The sequence below is a fragment of the Xyrauchen texanus genome, unplaced genomic scaffold (assembly GCF_025860055.1).
Source record: "Xyrauchen texanus isolate HMW12.3.18 unplaced genomic scaffold, RBS_HiC_50CHRs HiC_scaffold_1016, whole genome shotgun sequence".
In the NCBI taxonomy this organism is placed as follows: Eukaryota; Metazoa; Chordata; class Actinopteri; order Cypriniformes; family Catostomidae; genus Xyrauchen; species Xyrauchen texanus.
Genome location: NW_026265340.1, coordinates 1 through 12476, shown reverse-complemented (window position 1 = coordinate 12476; position 12476 = coordinate 1). Strand labels below are relative to the sequence as shown.

Below are 12476 nucleotides of genomic sequence, written 5' to 3'. Positions count from 1 at the left end.
AGCCCTTGATGCTGAGGATGAAGATGCCTCAGTCACTGCTCCTACGCCTGTTTACACAACACCTAGGGAAGTGGAGGAGGTAAGCTCTTCCTGCTGGAGTTCTACCAGTAATTTTACCCCTCCTGGACCTGGGGTTCCCTTTGATGACCGGACGTGCTGGCGTGCAAACCCTCCAGAATCACCCAATGAAGTCCAGTGTTTTAAGATGTTCCTTACTGAGGAGCTAATTGAGGAAATTGTTGAGGAAACAAACCGCTATGCCTCAGAGCTGCAGGGAGAAAACACCACCTGAAGTGAAAGGCAAGATTGCAAAGTGGGTTTCAACAAATGCTCACGAAATGTACACATTCCTGGTGGCAGTGCTGCTAATGGGAATTGTGAAAAAACTCACTTCGTGATTATTGAATTACAGATCCCATGCTCCTGACACCATTTTTGGGACTTTGTTTTCCCAGGACCGCTTCCTTCTGCTCCTCCGCTGCCTACACTTCTCCAACAATGCGATGGCAAACATCAACGACCCCTGCAAAAATCAGAAACATTTTTCACTGCTTTCACGTCATCCTTTCGTAACATCTTTGTGCCCTACAGGGATCTGTGTGTCGATGAGCCATTGATGAAATTCAAGGGTAGGCTGTCATTTCGCCAGTTCATACCAACTAAACGCCACAGATTTGGGGTCAAATTTTTTGTGTTATGTGATGTGCTTACCGGTTACGTGCAGAACATTATAATATATACAGGATCCACCACCGACATCCAGCACTATGAAGGCCTTGGAATCTCTGGGTCAGTTGTTATGACATTACTGGCCCCATACTTGAAAAAGGGTCACATCCTGTTACGTGGACAACTGGTACAGTAGTCCCACACTGTTCCAGCACCTCCTGTCTCTGGACACAGGAGCTTGTGGGACAGTACGAGCCAACAGGAAGGGAATGCCAACATTCACCAGCAAAATGACAAAGGACCAGGTTGAATGTAGAGAAAATGGAACACAACTGGCAGTGAAATGGCATGACAAGAGGATGTTCATCTTCTTACCACGGTCCATCCATCCACCATGTCAGCCACTGGAAAGGTTGATCACATCACCAAAGAAAGGAAGATGAAGCCTCTCTGTGTGCAGGAATACAACAAAAAGATGGGAGCAGTGGACAAGGCTGACATGATGAAAGGCTTTTTGATTGTACCAGAAAAACCACCAAATGGTACAAGAAAGTCTTCTTTTACCTCCTTGACACAGCCATACTGAACAGCCACATTGTCCACCACCAACTTACGGGTGAGAAATTTGCATATCAGATTAAGAACAACATAGAATTTACATATAAATAAAAAAATAAATAGTTTATTTTTATGGTTTTAATATATTTTTTCATGTAAACTCAATTAATGCATTTAAACTTAGAAACTAAAATGAACATAAATTAATAAATGACCATACTGCCACATTCCACACTCCTCACTTCCTACCCATGTGCTCTGCTATCAATAGGAAAAGTCATCACATCCCTGCAATTCAGGATGAACCTGATGAGAGGACTGCTGGAAGAGCACAGTACACCTCGGTGTCCATCCAAAGCAGGCCACCCTGCATTGGACACTCCACTGCGATCTGACAGCAAGGCATTTCCCCTCGAAGTCCCTCAGACAGCTTCCCAGGGCAGCAGGACCAGGCGGCACTGCAAGGTCTGCCTATCCAGCACTCGCAGGACAAAGCAGAGACGCCTCACCAAATTTATGTGTGTGCCATGCAACACTCCCTTGTGTGTTGCCCCATGTTTTGAGGAGTACCACACACTGAAGCATTACTGATATCTAAATAAAATAAGCACATATTAATTAAAAGTTGTTATTGTTGTTATGACATTTGTATTAGTTATTGTTATATTTCCATTGTTATTGTAAATTGTGTATTTTTTCCATATAATTAGTTTATTATCTAGGAAATGTGTGCATTGCTGGATTTTGTTTACCAAAAATGCAATTGAATGTAATGAATGCTATTTATTAGTTGTTATTGTTGCTTGTATTTATTAAAATATTTATATTGTTAATCATTATATTGATATTTCTTTAAAAATATTATCTATAAACAAATGCATAATAAAATCATAGATCAATAAAATTAAATGACATATTATTAAGAATAATGCTAATTCTGAACTTTTCTCTCTACAGAGCAAACATTTCATACTAGTAACACATTTGAGCATCTAATGGTGATGGAAGGAAACAGTGTGACTACACTGCATTACAAATGTTAAACATAGTAACAATGCCAACACAGGAACAAAAATGGCTTCAAACTTTATTTTAATTGTACAGCCAATTGTCATACTCTGTTTGTTGAGATATGAGATAGTTGAGCCAAACCCATCTGACACAAGACAGATCATAATCCAAGAGACCCAGATCCAATTTTGTAAAATGTGTACTTTGCCTTTTGCATTAGAGTATATTGCTGATGAATTGCATATCATGCTACTTTCAATTGCAACTCATTCTTAATATTAGCATTAGAATAGAGACTATACCTCACACAACAGCTTTTGATCAAAGTGGACATGATAAAACAATAGATATGTGCAATATACCCATAACATTAGTGCAGTAAACTTAGTTTTATATTTGACATTCACGACAATACTCAAACTATGAATAGGTTTTCTTTGCCTAGCACAAAGCTGATTTTTTTTCATATAAAATTTTATTTGCCCTATAAATCAATTAAACAATTTAAACATTTGATATTATGACATCACAAAAAAATAAGAAATTTTCTTAAAAATATAATTTTCATGACACAAGACTCTGTGGAATTTACACTATAAATTCACTATATGTTTTCAAATAAATATAGTGTGTACATTATTGTAATATTCCATTAAACTCAATAACTGTGTGACCTAGAGACATGAAACCAGCTATAAAACACTCTTTTGGGAGTAAATGTTCACTACTTTTTATACAGATATTATAATTCTATAGTCACTGAGATTAACAGATTTATAGGGATAATTGAATCTGTATAAAAAGTAGTGAACATTTACTCCCAAAAACAAGCCTTGTGCTATTTTTTATTTGAACACATATTTACATTTATGCATTTATCCAAATCTATAGAAAGTAAACATATAGAAAGTAACTTCCACAAACACAGTCTTGTGTCATGAAAGGGATATTTTTAAGAACATTTCATTTTGTTGTGATGTCATAATATCAAATGGTTAAATTGTTTAATTGATTTATAGGGCTAATAAATGTAGTAACATTTAAGTTTTTATTTCTTTTCACTGCACTGTTGGTAGGTCCGATCTGGTGGTAGCAGTGTACTGGACAACAGCTAGACATTTCCTGAAAGACTTTTCTGTTTCGCATCGTTTTGTTAGATCACTAGCGAGAGGAACATTTGCACCTCATTTATTGACCATGGCATGGTTTTGTGCACAGCCATTACTTTTTACAATTCGAAAGTTGCTTGAACAAATTATACTGTTATCGCTTTTGCTAACTTTAAAACTAAGCGGTTTGATGTCCGTGTCAGAAATCTTTGGCAGCTGGTACTGATGATTCTCTCTGACCAATCAGTGACCTGCAAGATTTTGACGTCACATTTAGTATCGGCTCGGCTTGCTTGGAACCTCGACTAAGGTGGTACTAAAAAAGTACCAGGTACTATCCACAGTGGAAAGCCCCCAAAAAGCAAGCAGTCTCGAGTTGTACCGTGCAGTGGAAAAGCAGGTACAGGGGGCAAATAGGATGAGAATGACCATGATCAACTGCAAAATGAGCAAAGAGGAAGCAGAGTAGTGAAGTAGCAAGATACTCACAAAGTACATGAGAGCTGTGCAACACTCCCATTTGCGTTAGCCCATGTTTTGAGTACCACGAACTGAAGCATTACTGAGAACTGTGAAATAAAATAAGCAAATGTTAGTTATGGTTACAGTTTCATTGTTATGTATTGTAAATGGTATTTTTTCCTTGAAATTGGTTTATAATCTATTAAATGTGTGCATTGTGGGCTTTTGTTTACCACAATTTAATTGAATGTTATGAATGCTGTTTAGTATCTGTTATGATTATGTTGCTTGTACTTTTTAAATATTTATAGTGTTAATCATTATATTGATATTTATAAAAAAGTTGTATTGTCTATAAACAAATGTATATAAAAGCATAGATCAATAAGTAAAATTAAATAAAATCAAATTTTTTAACTCTCACAGAGCATAGATACATGTTTTTATACTGTATACACAAGACAGATCATAATCATAAGGAGACTTTCAGTCATAACTAAATTTTGTAAAATGTGTACTTTGCCTTTTGCATTAGAGTATATTGCTGATGAATAACATATCATACTACTTTCAATAGCAACCCATTCCTAAAATTAACATTAGAATAGACTATACCTCACACAACAGCTTTTAATCAAAGTGAACACGATAAAACATTAGATATGTGCAATATGCCCACAACATTACACAAGCAGTGAACAGCACAAGCTATTATGTAAATTACATCAAACTACGATGAATACATATCATAAACATATTATTAATGCATTTGTCATGGTCTACACGTGTTTGCAAATTATTTTCAACAATTCTCAATCGAAAAAGACAAAAAATGTACTCACCAGTAGCAATCATGTAATGCGTTGTCAGAAAAGTTGCACGTGGGAGTGAAATTCAAAGTCCGAGAAAATAAATAAATAAATGTCAATATAAACCATTGGTTAAAACATTTATTATAGTTTATACATGTTTTAAAACAACGAGGAAGGGTTTAAAGTGAAGAAAAAAAGCGAAACGCTTACCTATACTCTGTCCACCAGCTCCAAGCGCGACAAGACAGCGGTGAACCGTCATGTGACTGCCCAGAGTATCACGTGACAAGCTTGGTGCGTCACACTGGAATTTTAAATTTGCTACGTTGTAAAATAACTGCCGAAAAAAAATTCACGCTGGGGGGATCAGTTAAATCATTTAGAATTTACGTGCGAAAGGGTTAACCTTTAAGTGACATTCTAGAGTGTTGTGAACAGAATTCAGTCAGCATAAATTCATTTAAATTATGCGTTGCGTATAGCAAATATACAATGTCCCTGCATGTGCACGCAGGGTCACACGAGGTTACTGAAGTAAATGCAATATTCTTGGTTTTAACTTTGATCTAAACCTATTCTAAAAACTAGAAGTAAGCCATTTGATGGTGGATTTCACCTAAAAATATACCAATGTGGCTCAATCAAAACATTGTTTAAGCATCCCGTCCAACCAGACACGGCAACATTGACTCGACGTGAGTTTGGGGCAGGACAATCTGTTTGGTTGTACAATGGAAGAAGGGGGAGATTTCTGGAAGCTGTTTGGAACATTTTTGCAATTCCATTTGGTGATGCAGACATTATACACTTCAGCTTTGAATGTCTACACTCACCTAAAGGATTATTAGGAACACCTGTTCAATTTCTCATTAATGCAATAATCTAATCAACCAATCACATGGCAGTTGCTTCAATGCATTTAGGGGTGTGGTCCTGGTCAAGACAATCTCCTGAACTCCAAACTGAATGTTAGAATGGGAAAGAAAGGTGATTTAAGCAATTTTGAGCGTGGCATGGTTGTTGGTGCCAGACGGACCGGTCTGAGTATTTCACAATCTGCTCAGTTACTGGGTTTTTCACGCACAACCATTTCTAGGGTTTACAAAGAATGGTGTGAAAAGGGAAAAACATATAGTATGCGGCAGTCCTGTGGGCGAAAATGCCTTGTTAATGCTAGAGGTCAGAGGAGAATGGGCCGACTGATTCAAGCTGATAGAAGAGCAACTTTGCCTGAAATAACCACTCGTTACAACCGAGGTATGCAGCAAAGCATTTGTGAAGCCACAACACGCACAACCTTGAGGCGGATGGGCTACAACAGCAGAAGACCCCACCGGGTACCACTCATCTCCACTACAAATAGGAAAAAGAAGCTACAATTTGCAAGAGCTCACCAAAATTGGACAGTTGAAGACTGGAAAAATGTTGCCTGGTCTGATGAGTCTCGATTTCTGTTGAGACATTCAGATGGTAGAGTCAGAATTTGGCGTAAACAGAATGAGAACATGGATCCATCATGCCTTGTTACCACTGTGCAGGCTGGTGGTGGTGGTGTAATGGTGTGGGGATGTTTTCTTGGCACACTTTAGGCCCCTTAGTGCCAATTGGGCATCGTTTAAATGCCACGGCCTACCTGAGCATTGTTTCTGACCATGTCCATCCCTTTATGGCCACCATGTACCCATCCTCTGATGGCTACTTCCAGCAGGATAATGCACCATGTCACAAAGCTCGAATCATTTCAAATTGGTTTCTTGAACATGACAATGAGTTCACTGTACTAAAATGGCCCCCACAGTCACCAGATCTCAACCCAATAGAGCATCTTTGGGATGTGGTGGAACAGGAGCTTAGTGCCCTGGATGTGCATCCCACAAATCTCCATCAACTGCAAGATGCTATCCTATCAATATGGGCCAACATTTCTAAAGAATGCTTTCAGCACCTTGTTGAATCAATGCCACGTAGAATTAAGGCAGTTCTGAAGGCAAAATGGGGTCAAACACAGTATTAGTATGGTGTTCCTAATAATCCTTTAGGTGAGTGTATATATTAAAGAGATAGTTCACCCAAAAATGAAAATTCTCTCATTATTTACTCATTTTCATGAACCCCAGATGTGTATGACTTTCTTTCTTCTGCTGAACACAAAAGAAGAATTTTAGAAAAATATTTCAGCTCTGTAGGTCCATACAATGTAAGTGAATGGTGGCCAGAACATTAAGGCTCCACAAAGCACATAAAGGCAGCATAAAAGTAATCCATATGACTCCAGTGGTTTAATACATGTCTTCAGTGATATGATGCAGAAGTGATATGATATATGTGGGTGAGAAACAGATCAACATTTAAATCTTTTTTAACTATAAATCTCCACTGGGATGGCATGAGTGTGAGTAAATGATGAGAGAATTTTCATCTTTGGGTGAACTATCCCTTTAATGATATCAGTAAGGCTGATGATATGATCATCTGATATTTGGCCATTATGTAAATATCGGCCAATAACTGTACCCGATTGGCTGATTTACAGTTGTGGTGATTCTAAATAGGTTCAGTTCCAAAATCTACTGACAGTCTTGTCATGTACAGTATAATGTGCATTTTCTTTTTTCAGTGTCCCACAGATGTTGTTCATAGACATTAAGGCTGTGTCTCGTTTGGAAGGTCGCGTCCTCTGGAGGCCGCATGCGTCACCGAGGCTGTCTCGTTTCAGAAAAGAGAGTAGGACACTTTGAATGCAACCTTCTTTCATGGAAATTCGGAGGATGCATGAGGTGTATCCTTTGTGGGCACTCATAACCCACAATTCTTTGCTCCAACGAAAATGTCGGAAAAAAATTACGCCAATTTGCCGGTAAATATGATGTTCAAACGCAAGGAATGTTAAGTACCTCAGTAGATGGGTGCAGAGTATATAATATTTATCATTATATTAATATATAATTAAAATTAAGTATTAGACTAAAATTACACCTTTAAAATATATTTTCTTTTATCTTTACATCATTATATCTCTCCTAAAATTGACCTCATGCATTCCTTTCCACTTTGTTTCCTTCTCACTCAAAGCGCTCGCGCTTGTTAAAGTGTGGCGTGTTGTCATAGCAACCATGTTACGTTCCGTTTCCGTTCGTCCTACGAAGGCCGTCTCGTTTAAATTAGGCTTGTTTGTTTAAGTCTCATTAAATTAACTGCTGCTTTGTTAGCTGACAATTCATTGTAATTTGCTCTAAGTAGAAGTAATTGTACATGTACATCGTTAGAGTTTGGTTTCTTATTGTAGAGATCTATTTCAAGTTTTTTAATTTTCTCATCTAATGTCTTTATTTCCAAATGTGAACTCTTTTTTTTTTGAGCTGGTAAAGCTAATTATTTGACCCCTAAGAAAGGCCTTAAATGCCTCCCATCTTATGCTAGCAGATGTTTGAGAAGTATTACATACAAAGTACATGTCAATTTGTTTATCTAAAAAATCTATAAATATGGGGTCTGTAAGCCATCCTGGTTGAAGACGCTCATTTAGGGGATCACTCACAAGTTTAGTATCTGTATAAGTGAGTGAAATAGCTGCATGGTCAGATATTACTATACTACTATACTGACAATTGTCAATTTTTGAAACAAGTAGTGCTGAGACCAAAAAATAATCTATCATGTGAATGAGGTTTTATAAGTGCTGGAATAACAGGAGTATTCTACTGCATTGGGCTTGCCATGCCTCCATATATCCAACAAATTTAATTCTTTCATAAAATGGCTTATTGTCTTCCTCGAACTAGTGTGAGTATTATCCAAGCCTGATGATCTATCTCTTACTGGATCTAACGTGCAATTAAAAGTCAGCCAGCTATTATGTATTGCCCAGAAAGATTTGAGACAGTCAGAAACAGATTATTATAGAATTTAGGGTCATCATCATTTGGGCCATACACATTTATCAGATTTATATTTTCAAATACTAACATACCCTGAATTATGATATATCTACCAGCAGGGTCCTTAATTATATTTTTTATTTGTAGTGGGACAGATTTATGAATTAGTATCATCACTCCTCTAGCATGGGTGGTATAAGGAGCTGACAACACTTGACCCTGCCATCTTCTTCTTATTTTAGAAATATCCCCAGCCATTAGATGAGTTTCTTGCAAGAAAATAATTTTTGATTGCAAGAATTTTATCCTGTTCATCACTTGTTTAACCTTTGTGATTTTATTTAAACCCCTACAGTTCCATGAGGTACATTTCACCTTCAAACTACTGGACATTAGTTATATAAAATATCCTTACGATTCGTTTTGATAAAATAAAATACATTGATAGCAACACACCCGTAAAAAAAAAAAAAAAAAAAACCCCACACACCTTATACCAACCGCTTATGACCGAGACGGGTCCAGCGCAGCCGTCTATCTCTCACTTTAGTTATTTCCTTCTCTTTAGCTCTCTCTGCTATTAAAGAAACCAACCTACTAACCAACCAATATTATTGTAATGAACAATGCAACATTTGTTAACATAACCATTAAAGGGTTATCATGATTACGCTACATACCAGATAATAACACAACGTTACCTGAGGATCTACGCTGAAGGAGGACAAAAATATTAAAGAAATAAAATAATACAACTATTGGCCATGTAGAGTACCGGTATGTGATGGGTTGTACGTCCCATATGTGTCATTTTAAACTTTTCGGTAGTCTAGGATGCGAGTCATGTCCGTATGTTCCCTTGCATCCATGAAAATAAACTTATTTTGGCCATGAGAGTGTAAAAGAAACCAATCCTTTTATGACCAAGGGGAAAAACCTGGGAAACTTTTAGCATGGCGCATTAAACAACAACAAACAGAAAGGTCTATTAACTACATCGAAGATCCAAACGGTGGAACCATAGTAGACCCTACAGAAATTAATGAGGCCTTCAGGGTATTTTATGAGAAACTGTATAGCTCTGAGGGTACTCGTAATCTTGATAAACAAACACTATTCCTGAACAACCTTAATATTCCTAGAATTTCAGAAAATGAAAGTAGAGCATTAGATGGAGAAATAACAAAATTAGAAATTGTAGAAGCAATTAGCTGTATGCAGGCTGGAATAGCAGCAGGTCCAGATGGCATACCTATAGATATTTATAAAAAATTTCAGTCCAAATTAATTTCACCCCTGTTGGAAATGTTCCAGGAATCTTTTAGGAATGGCCTTCTCCCTACATCCATGAGGAGAGCCCTAATAACTTTACTCCCAAAACCAGGAAAACCTAACACAAAATGTGAAAACATCGCCCAATCAGCCTTTTAAACTCAGATACAAAAATACTTAGCAAAGTTCTTGCAAGAAGATTGGAGGGCCTACTACCTCTGGTGGTGGGAGAGGACCAAAATGGATTTATCCAAGGTAGACAGGGCTTTCATAATGTCAGACAGTGCTCAGTATTTTACATAACCAGAGAGGGGCAAAAGACACGCTTTACTCTCTCTTGATGCAGAAAAAGGCCTTTGACTCGTCGAATGGCACTACTTATTTGAGGTGCTCACTTGTTTTGGCTTTGGGGATACTTTTGTAAATGGGTTAGATTGCTTTGTACTGGGCTTTCCATAGAAGTTTTGACCAATAATGTGGTCTCTAAACCTTTTAACATCTCTAGAAGTTGCCCGTCAAGGAAGTCCCTTATCACCTTTATTATTTATCCTTGCAATAGAACCTTTTGCTATAAGGGTGAGGATGCATAGTGACATTTGTGGAATCGAGAAAGTCACCTGGAACATAAAAATAGCACTATTTGCAGATGACGAATTTTGTTCCTGAAAAACCTGAGCAGATCTATCCCTGCACTCCTAGATCTCATTGAAACTTTTGGGAAAATTTCTGGATACAAAGTTAATCACTCAAAATCATCCATAATGTTACTTAATGAATCAGAGAGGAAAATTGCCAGGATTATTCTTCTACCTTCACCTCAACAGATAATTTTACATATCTGGGTATAAAATTGTCCCCGAGGTGAATAAGATTGCCCAGATAAATTATGACCCAATTCTGAAAGATGTTACTTCATCAATAGAACGTTGGACATCTTTACCTATCTCAATGATTGGCAGGATAAATATTATAAAAATGAATATACTCCCTAAATTTCTCTATTTGTTCCAGAATATTCCACTACCCCCTCCCTCATATTTATTTACTAGAATTAAGAAATTGTTTACCAACTTTATTTGGCAAAATAAGTGTCCCAGACTACGCCTATCTTTATTATACCTACCATTTGACCGAGGAGGCCTTAAATGTCCAAACATCCAATGGTATTACTGGGCAGCTCAGCTAGCGTACAATTATGTTTTATTTTTCATCTGAAAGCCCTCCTGCTTGGTTGGATTTGGAATCTTGTTCTATTACACCAAGATTACCATTGCACCTATACCTGTATTCAGCAGACCACAAATACCTGAGAAAAAACACAGATAATCCTATCAGTATTGAATATGATCAATATTTGGTTTAATTCATGTAAATATTTGAATTTTAACTCCTCCTTGTCACGTTTCAGTCCTATTTGGGGTAATACTAATTTCAAACCAGGGAAATGTGATGCAGGATTTCGGATATGGGCTGAAAAAGGGTTAAAGAAAGTGCAGGATTTGTACAGTGAAGATGAAGTACTTATGCCCTTTGCAGAAATATCAACCAAATATGCCATTCCAAAGACCCACTTTTTCAAATATCTTCAACTTAGAAGCTTTATATCATCATCTCAAAATCATTCATTAGACATACCGGCCATTTCCCCACTAGAAGCAGCAATTATAGGACATTGTTATGATAAGGGTTCAATTTCATCTTTGTATGACTTGTTTGTGTCTGGGTCAGATGAATCCTCAGAATCAAAACTAAGATTATGGAAAGAAGATATAGATGACGAAATATCCCTAGAGGATTGGAATGAGGCATGTAAGAAGGCGCAGATGCAGACAGTCAACACTAGCTTGAAACTCATACAGTACAAATGGCTGATGCGTACATACATAACTCCTGTCAAGTTGCACAAGTTTAACGATAACATTCCTGATACCTGTATAAAGTGTAATGAGGCAAGAGGTACATTGTACCACTGTATATGGGAATGTATGAAAGTGAAACCCTTTTGGCAAGGTATTATTGATATGATTGACCAAATATTATCAAAGAAACTACCACTGGATCCTAAGCTTTTTATCCTGGGTGTATATCCTACCAGCCCTCCATGTACAGAGCAGAGAGGTCAGATTCATAGACATGTGTATTTACAAGCTAAACGCACAATTGCTCTTAATTGGAAAATATCAATGAGCCAAGAATTGGAATGTGGATCAAAAGAAATGGCGTTAAACATGTCAATGGAAAAGATAACGTACATTGTCAAAAAATAAACAAAATACTTTTGAAGATGTCTGGAGATCTTTTACTAACTTCTTAAGGCATAATGTAAATGTTGGTAACCTGCTACAACAAGAACAAGTTCTGAGGGAGTAGGGTAGCATCATGGTCTCCTAAATACACATGTGAAACACTCCTTACCTGATTTAGGTGTCTTTAAGAAAGGAAGCATCATCCTTTTTTTTTTTTTTTCTTTCTTTTTTTTTTTTTTTTAATTATTATTGTACATTTTATTTATTTATCATTATTATATATTATTTTTATTTTATTTTATTTTATTTTTTATTTAATTTTATTGTATTTTCCTTTGGGGTGGGAGGGAGAACAGGGTGAAAAAGGTTTACTGTGTTTTTACATGATTGCTATTCATTATGTACAGTAATTTGATGTGATATGTAAACTGAAAAATGATTAAATATATTGTTCAAAAA

At 36.8% G+C, this 12476-nt stretch overlaps 1 long non-coding RNA gene across 2 annotated transcripts; it reads right to left on the bottom strand.

Moving 5' to 3' along the window:
- Window positions 1-1728: 1728 nt before the first annotated feature.
- On the bottom strand, window positions 1729-4936 carry LOC127641535 (uncharacterized). Of its 2 annotated transcripts, none has more exons than XR_007970178.1 (3): window positions 4652-4936; window positions 3837-3916; window positions 1729-1821 (listed from the first exon to the last, which is right to left on the bottom strand). It is a non-coding gene; the product is annotated as an uncharacterized LOC127641535 (long non-coding RNA). The 2 variants fall into 2 exon arrangements; XR_007970179.1 differs by having other exon boundaries at window positions 3837-3909; window positions 4832-4882.
- Window positions 4937-12476: the final 7540 nt, after the last annotated feature.